General features: G+C 45.2%; 1 long non-coding RNA gene across 1 annotated transcript; it reads right to left on the bottom strand.

The window, feature by feature from the left end:
- Positions 1-9: 9 nt before the first annotated feature.
- LOC116078569 lies at positions 10-5,591 on the bottom strand. The gene is made up of 3 exons (XR_004113591.1): positions 5,430-5,591; positions 3,560-3,645; positions 10-59 (listed from the first exon to the last, which is right to left on the bottom strand). It is a non-coding gene; the product is annotated as an uncharacterized LOC116078569 (long non-coding RNA).
- Between the last annotated feature and the right edge of the window lie 2,571 nt (positions 5,592-8,162).

Raw genomic sequence — 8,162 nt, 5'->3', positions numbered from 1 at the left:
CAGGAGAACGTCGTACGAAGTTTGCAGCTTGTCGCTGTTCTTATGTTCATTTCTTTAAGCTGGACAAAAGAGCACATAAAAGCACCACTTGTTTAGCAGCTGTTTTAGGTGGCCGCTCTATCGCTGTGATCAAACATGGACCTAAACCAACTCAGAGGAAAAGGATTACTTGCCTCATAGTCCATCGCCAGAGGAAGTCATGGCAAGAAGTCAAGCAGAAGCAGAGGCAAGAGTCAGAGGAAAAGCTGCTTACGGGCTTGCTCCCCGAGGCTTGCTCAGTTTGCTTATACAACCCAAGCCTACCTCTAGGGTATGGGGTCTTGATTGACGACTTGTCAATCAAGAAACTGCCCCATAGACATGCCTACAAGCCAATCTAGTGGAGGAGGCAATTCCTGGAGGTTCCCTCTTTTCAAATAACTACTGCTTGTGTCAGGAGGTCCAAAAACTAACCAGCTCCTCAGCCTTTCTTGGTAAATTAACAATAGAGCAACAGCTTGGAGCCAAGGCTTCCAAAATACATTAATCTTTGTCCATTGATTCATCTGTGATCTCTGCAAACTCAACTCCACGACAGAAAGTAGAGATGGAAGAGGGCCCTCCATTCTAGTTGCTGGTGTAGGGTAGGGTTTGTGCCACCTGGTTTCGTCCAGAGGCAAGGGAGTGGCACCAAAACAATTATCTCTCACAGAAGGGAAGCAAGTTCCTGACAGCTTGGTCATGTATGCCCTTGGGCTATGAAGCAGGGCAAAGCCAATAGCTGTAGCTCTAAAGTCACCAAGAGCTGACCTCTGTGAAACTGCTGAGCCCAAACTGCATGTATTTTTCCATAGATCTAGATCACTTGAAAATTATATTTCCCAGGGTAAAGAAAATAAATAAAATCTGCCAAGTTAGGCAGTGAACAGGACAATCTTTGGGATATTTCCATGTATCTAAGAGTACAATCCTTGGGATATTTCCATGTATCCAAGAGTGTCTTCCTAAATTACATTTGGGTTTCCTGCATGCTTGGAAAACTACTTGCATGCCATCAATGGATACATGAAAACCCTAAGCTGTGCTTAAAGATCTTTATAAACACTTGGTGTGTCACATCTTCTGCTGGGCAATGGAGAAGTGCTCTCGTTGTGACCGTATTTCAGCCGTCAGCTGGGCCAAAGAGATGAGGGATGGTCAGCACAGGTGATTTTGTTAAGAAGAGTGGAAACATCAGGCAGATTTTGGAATACTTAAATAACTGAACTGGGAAAGGGGTGGTGAAACTGGATCAGAATGTCATAATCAGTATGAAATCAGTTCTCTTTTAGCTTAATACAACACAGAGAGAGGCAGTATTAGTCAAATATACCTTCCTGTGTGCCAACATACACTTATATACATACATCTCTTGTGTTAAGATCTTTCTTAGATATTATATAAATGATTAGGCATGGTGGCATACCTATAATACTAGTACTAGGGGAGCTGAAGAAGGAATAATGGAAGGATTGCTGTGAATTCTAGGGCAGCCTGAGCTACATAGCAAGACTTAATTCAAAATATTGGAACAATCAATTAATCAAGCAAATAAAAAACAGAAAGGAAGGTAGAGAAAGAAAGAAAGAAAGAAAGAAAGAAAGAAAGAAAAGAAAAGGAAGAAGAGAGGAAGGAAGGGAGGAAGAAAAGAAGGAAGGAAAGAAGGAAAGAAAGGAAGGAAGGAAAGAAGGAAAGGAAGGAAGGAAGGAAAGAGACTTCAGGACACTTGATTTTAAGAATAGAGATGTTTTCCTCCCAGGGATGTTGGGTATTAAAATCAATAAGCACTGGGTTGGAGAGATTGCTCAGTGGGTAAAGCATCTGCCTTCCAAGCATGAAGACCTGTGTTTGATGCCCCCCCCCACACACACACACAACATACAAACCAGGTATAATGATGGATACTTAATCTAGTGTTTAGGGAGGCAGAGAGAGGTGGATTCATGGGTTCTATGGATGACAGTCAGCCAGCCTATTTGACAAGCTGCAGGCAAACGAGAGACCCTGTCTCAAAATTAAGGTAGGTAGCACCCGAGGAATGATACAGAGATTTATTCTGCCCTCCACAAATATACATGCTATCAACTGTAAACACTCATGAGAATACACATACAAATACAAAAAGACGTTCATGAAAACCTCCATCACTAAGAGAAGTTTTCCGTAGAGATGGACAATAAAGTAAAGCAGATCATACACCTCTCCATAGTCTAGGAAAGGCACACAGCATGCCACTGTGAGTGACCCAGCTCGAGTCACTGTGAATGATCCATCCTCCTTCTGATCACAGTCCCCTTGGGGCTGAGACTCCCTATCTGTGGTAGAACCAGATCCCTCCTATTACATACACAGTCTGGCTCTGCAGGCTGTCCTGCCTGACAACCTCTCCTTAGGCTCCCAGCTCTCTGCCTGCCCTAGGGCTCTTGCCTTCCTATCTGCTCTGCTCCCCTGACCTAATACTACTGAGCAATCCACACAGGGACAAAATACCCTTTTCCTCATGGATGGGACTCAAGGAAGGGCCTCCAAACTAGGTTGATTTTTTTTTCTCAATAGCCAGTGTCCGACTCATCCCATTTTCAACTTTCTTTTCTTACTGTTGGCTTTTGTTGGTGACTTTATTCTCTCGTTTGGTTTGAGATCTCTACTCACCCACACTTGTTAACTTTCCTTCCCCCCTGCCTCCTCAAAACCTCTTTCATGATTTTTTATACTCCATCTTCTTGTCTCCTTCCCTCCATGACTTCTGCGGGAGCCACAGAGGCAGTTTGAGGGTTTGTAATACATTTAAGAGCCTGCAAAATATTTAAAATCTTGTGACATTAGGAAAAAATACAGGGGAATTTTTATTTTTATTTTTTTTAAAAATCACAGAACCATAAAATATAAGTTTATGTATGCAAAAGGACTTTATAGAACAGCTTCCAGGACCGCACAGGTAAAGGTGGAATCCCGTTTCCCTCTCTTCTAAGACCTGGAAACACTTCTGCTTTCCTCTCCTTTTTAAAATAACGTATCTAAGTCCCTTTATCTCAATGCTATCAACACTATGCTCAAGAACCTTCTTTTTTCTGTCCCCCTCAGCACAGCTGCAACAGTCGTGGTATTGACCCCGGCCGCCATTTGTCCTCACCAGGCAGCAAACATCCTGTGAGCTCATTTGATTTACCTGTTTAGAAGGTCTATGTTTCATCCCTGGACTAATGAGCACCTGGACCAGCGACTGACTGAAGACTGACTCCAGAGCACTTACAGCTTCTCCTTCACACCCCCACAAGCCACACTTGAGCAGAGGCTCTCAGCAATAGGTAGGTGCCCCGTCCATGCTAAATCCCAACGTCATTGGCCCCACGTGGGTAGGAGGGGGCAATTCAGAGGGTCCTACTAAGTCCGCTCATCCTTAACAGCCTGTTTGAAAATATACAGAAAGTCTCCCAGCAAGGCGGAAAGTGTCAAGTTCACACAACTCAGTAACTATTGTGTCCCAGCCTGTGTGTTGACTCATTCACAGTACTTATAGACAGTGAACCACATAACATACCAAGGAGAGACGCCAGCTACTATTTTCTTGCCATCTTGGGGTCTGGGTATTTTGCTGCGTCGTTGGCTTGTAGTCGGAAGGAGGGACTGTTAACAATGAAGAGAGAGGGCTGGGGCAGAGTCAGAGAACTTATCTCTCAACCTGCTAACTTTTATGAAGTCCTGTTTTCCGAGACCGTGGTGGTTGTCCTTTGTTGGGAACCATGAGAGCCCTGAGATAAACATCCTGCCCCAGCTAATTGAGAACCCTGAGATTAACATCCTGCCTGACAATCACAAGGATCCAGCTTGGCCCTGAAAAAAGAACATTCACGGAAATCCACCCCCTCTCACCTGTCATCCACCCCCTCCTCACCTGTCACCCTGGAGCTCAACCCCAGAAGATTTTGTAACCTTCCATCTCCCTCCTTCCTCTTCCCCTCCCCTCCAAGATTTTTGCTTTAGATATGCTCTGCTCCACTAAGTAAACGACTCTTGACAAGCAATGCTTCCTTGAGTCCTGTCTTCTCTCTCGCCCATTCTTATTCCAGGTTGTGGTCCTCCTCGCTCCCCCAAATAACTTGGCCTGCAGGTCAGGTCAGTCCTTGGGTAGTAATTCATGTAGTTGACACAGATTGAAAGTCCCACATGTAATGTACAAAAGGAGTGTGAGTGTGTGTGTGTGTGTGTGTGTGTGTGAGAGAGAGAGAGAGAGAGAGAAAGAGAGAGAGAGAGAGAGACATCATGATTGGAAATAATTCTGAATGGGAATGCTGAGCCCATGAACCTACACTAAGGTCCTGATGGGTAGGTACTGCCAGAGCTCCCGGGAGAGTAATGGACATTCAGTATATCAGGGCCCTCAGGAATGTATGTCTGTTGGGAAAAACAGTGCTGACTTTAGAAGATTTGATTTGGAAGGGGAAAAAAAAGAGAAAGTTCTGTTTTCCCTGTCTGGAAGCTTCAGTTCTCAAGGCCTCTTTTGTTGCTGTAAAATTATATTCATTAACGAACCCCCCACCCCCACCCCCAGGAAGGCTCCTGTCCTAGAGCAGCGGCTAGGAGTCTCGCTGTGGAAAGAGTAACTCTGATTCAAGACTTTGCACAATCCCAAGATCTCAAAAAGTTGACAAATACAGAGGAGCACCCAGCACAGTGTGGGCTTTGCAGGGACACAGCTCTGATCTAACAGGCATCTATCATGAAAGGACCTCGTTCTTCTCAGCCCCACCCCACCCACTAGCTACACAAGCCAGCCTTCCAAACTCAAGGCTTAAAGTCAAAGTAAAGATAAAAGCAAAAATAAGTGTGGTTCCCATTCTTACCAGCCTACTAGCACCCTGAAAAAAAAAACTCTCTAAAGGTCTTTGGTTTTTTCTTCACTTTCCAGACTTATCAATCCCTGGGTATCAAACCTGATGACAACTTTAAGAAAATAATAAATATATACAAAACAGTCCATCTGGGCCTCGTCTCTAAAGACTCGCATGGTACAGCCTTTGCAGCTGAGCCTGTGTCAGGTGGATTTGTCTCCTAGAGGTGATTGGGGGCCAAATTCTCACTCACAGCTCACAGGAGGGATGAATCAAAATGGAGCCTCCTAGAGCCAAGCACTCCCATGGCTGCCCAGAAGCAAACTGCTGCTTCCCCTTGTCTTCTTTGCTTCTTCCTATGCACTGCTGTCCCACTTGGCTGCAGCCTTCAGAGAAGGATCTGACTCAGGCTCTCACAGTCCAGCCAGCCCCACCTTGCTCGCAGCCCTTTCAAGAGACTGCAGGGTCTGCTTGACCTCAGCATAGAGGCGGGGACTCGGTAGCCTTACTGCCCAGATGTGAGTTGTTACAGGGCCCTGTGCGTCTGAAGACTTATAGTTGAAGGTTGATCTGTTTTACCTGATTGATAAGTTTCCCTAGGCAAAGTCAGTGATGGCCGCCGAAAAGGTTACCTCCAATAAGGAACAATTTCTTCTAGGCTTTCCCATTCCCTTACTGTGTTTTCAAACACTAGGTAAAGTCACCGTTGATGGCTAGCTCCCGAATTAAGCCATGTCTGTGTTATTGTATTAGTGCTGTGGTGAATGCTAATTGGGAGTGCTAAATCTGGAGATCACAATGCCCTGGGTTTAACACACAATGGCAGGAATCCCCACACACATACATGAACCCAAGAGACATCATATAGAGAAAAGATCTTGGCTCAGTATCAAAGGCTGGGACTTTTGCCAGCCATGACGGAATAACCGACACAGAAATCTGAGACCCACATTTTTCACACTTAACAAAGAAATAAAACTGACAAGCTCGTGACAAGCAACATGAGACATCTTGTCCCACAAGAATGGCTTTCCCTCATCTGTGTTTCCCGGTCCCCTATTGATCTTTCTGGCAGGATGTGCCATGTCCAGGAACACACACAGAAGAAACATTCACTCAGGGTGACAATGTAGATCTGCCTGAGACAATACCCTGCCTGTCTGATGTCACTGGCATCATACTACCCAAGTCACAAGTGCAAGCAGCAGGTGGGCACTTGGAACATCAAAAGGAGTGTGTGAGGCCTCCAGAAAGGCACCCTGCAGGGCCCTGCCCCTCCTTTACCAAGGCAGCCCCATAGCTAGGAGCTGGAGGGAGACATCTCAGGGGCTTTTCCAGACAAATTGCAGCTTCACTCAGCTAGGGCATTTAATTAGACTTTCAAAAGATAAGAAATTATTTAAACAGGGTATTTCACACCGCAAAGAGGCACATCTGCAATCCTTTTTACTAAAACCATGTTATTGCGTAGGGAATAAAAAACATTTTTGATTTTTAAAAATTACCCAATACCCTACCTAACAGTTCTGGCAAGGAAGGGTCTTGTTTTTGATGGGTAATCCTGCTTAAGACTTGCAGGAACTCAGTTCAGAGCACCCCCTCCCTTCCCAACCCCCAATTATGCATGTGAGCTAGACTCTGCAAGCACAAAAGCTTCCTTGTTTTTTCCAGGTAAATATAAAACATCCTGTCAGTACCTTTAAACTCTTTGACCACACAACAAAGGCCCTAAGACCTCTCTCTCTAGCAGCGCTCTAATGAAATCTAACTGGGAGATGATAAGAAGATAGAAATCCCAGGCCGGGAGACTTTGCTTTCTAATTGCCAATTTTACCCCTTGCACTGAGACATTAATCCTTGAAGAATAGAAAGCCAGCTTGCCAATAACCCAGCAGAGGAGGGCATGGGAGTGAGAGGGAGGAAGCACACAGCCATGGGTGGGAGAAACTGCCCTCCGGGCCCCTGTGGAGTCTGGCCACCTACACCCTGCCAGCCCTGGTGGCTCCTCTTGCCTCTGGAAGTCAGCCCAGGCCAGCACTGGTATTCAAATCAGGCTGCCAATCTCTGTGGGCACCTCTCTCTGTAGACTGTCCATCGGCCCATGACTTGGAAAAAGAAAACAAAACAAAACACAAAACAAAACAAAACAAAGCAAAACAAAAAACAGATCTCAGATCCAGGGAGATCCAGCCCGACTTCAGGCTGCCTAGAATCCATGGGTTTGTTCACAGGATACCTTGACGTTCAGGAGGAGGTGCTTTCTCTTCCCCAGCCTTTCGGGGTTTTTTTTTTTTTTTATTAAAACAAGAATAGCAAGAAGACAATGAATCTCCAACAGAGACTTTAAAAAGAAGAGGAAGGGGGCTGTGCAGAGTCAAGCTAGTCATTCACCGCTGAGCACTGGTTTCTATGGGAACAAGAAGGGCTTTGTGCCGGAACTTCCCGATCTGCGCTCCCCCCGCCCGCCCTCAGTGGGACCATTTCCAGCATCCCAGCATTGTGTTTGTGTGGTCAACTTTTCTTCTGTCTCGTTCACTCCTCCTGGCCCTGACTATCCCCAGCAACAACGCCCATCACCACAGACACAAGAAGAAAAGAGAACTCACAGCCTCTAGGCCGAATTAAGTCACCATACAAAAGTATCCAGGCAACTGAGAGCCGGCGGACAGACTGCCGGGCAGTCCGGGAGAGCTGTGCCATCATCCTGTCTCTTGCTTCATTTCTTATTTTGTCCCCAAGCCGCCCAGAACTTCAATTCCCTGGCTCTTTTCATGCAATACCCACACCACACTCAGCTTCTAAATTAAGTTTCCAAGTGCATAAAAATGCAACGGACACACCACAGGATACTGTTATTTAGAAGTGACAATGAATGGCAAATGGTCAGTATCAACTTAAGCTTTAAGTTTCAGTCTTCGAAATGCTCATGCACACGTACACACGCATGAACACATGGGGGAGAGAAGCAGAGAGGCTTCTGGAAGTCCTGCAGGTAGCTGTGATGAGGCAGGGAGTCCAATGTTCAAAGATTGTGGGTCAGGAAGGCTGTGAAGTTCCACTTCTCTGTTTTACAAGGTGCCTTAATTTGGCACTTTTTACTTTACTAATTTATTTTGATTCTTAGATTTTAAAAAGGAAATATTTATGAATCTCCTACTCAGAAGCTGCCATGGAAAACATCTCAACACATTAATCCCTGTTACTTGACTACCTGTCTGGACTTCGTTTTATGAGAGAAAAATGTGAATTTCTGAATACTGTTTATAAATCACAACTAAACTATTTAGGGCTACAAATATCTCGAGTTTCAAC

The sequence above is a fragment of the Mastomys coucha genome, unplaced genomic scaffold, assembly GCF_008632895.1.
Source record: "Mastomys coucha isolate ucsf_1 unplaced genomic scaffold, UCSF_Mcou_1 pScaffold5, whole genome shotgun sequence".
NCBI lineage: Eukaryota > Metazoa > Chordata > Mammalia > Rodentia > Muridae > Mastomys > Mastomys coucha.
The sequence above is the reverse complement of the archived record's forward strand: the minus strand, read 5'-3'. Positions and strand labels throughout refer to the sequence as shown.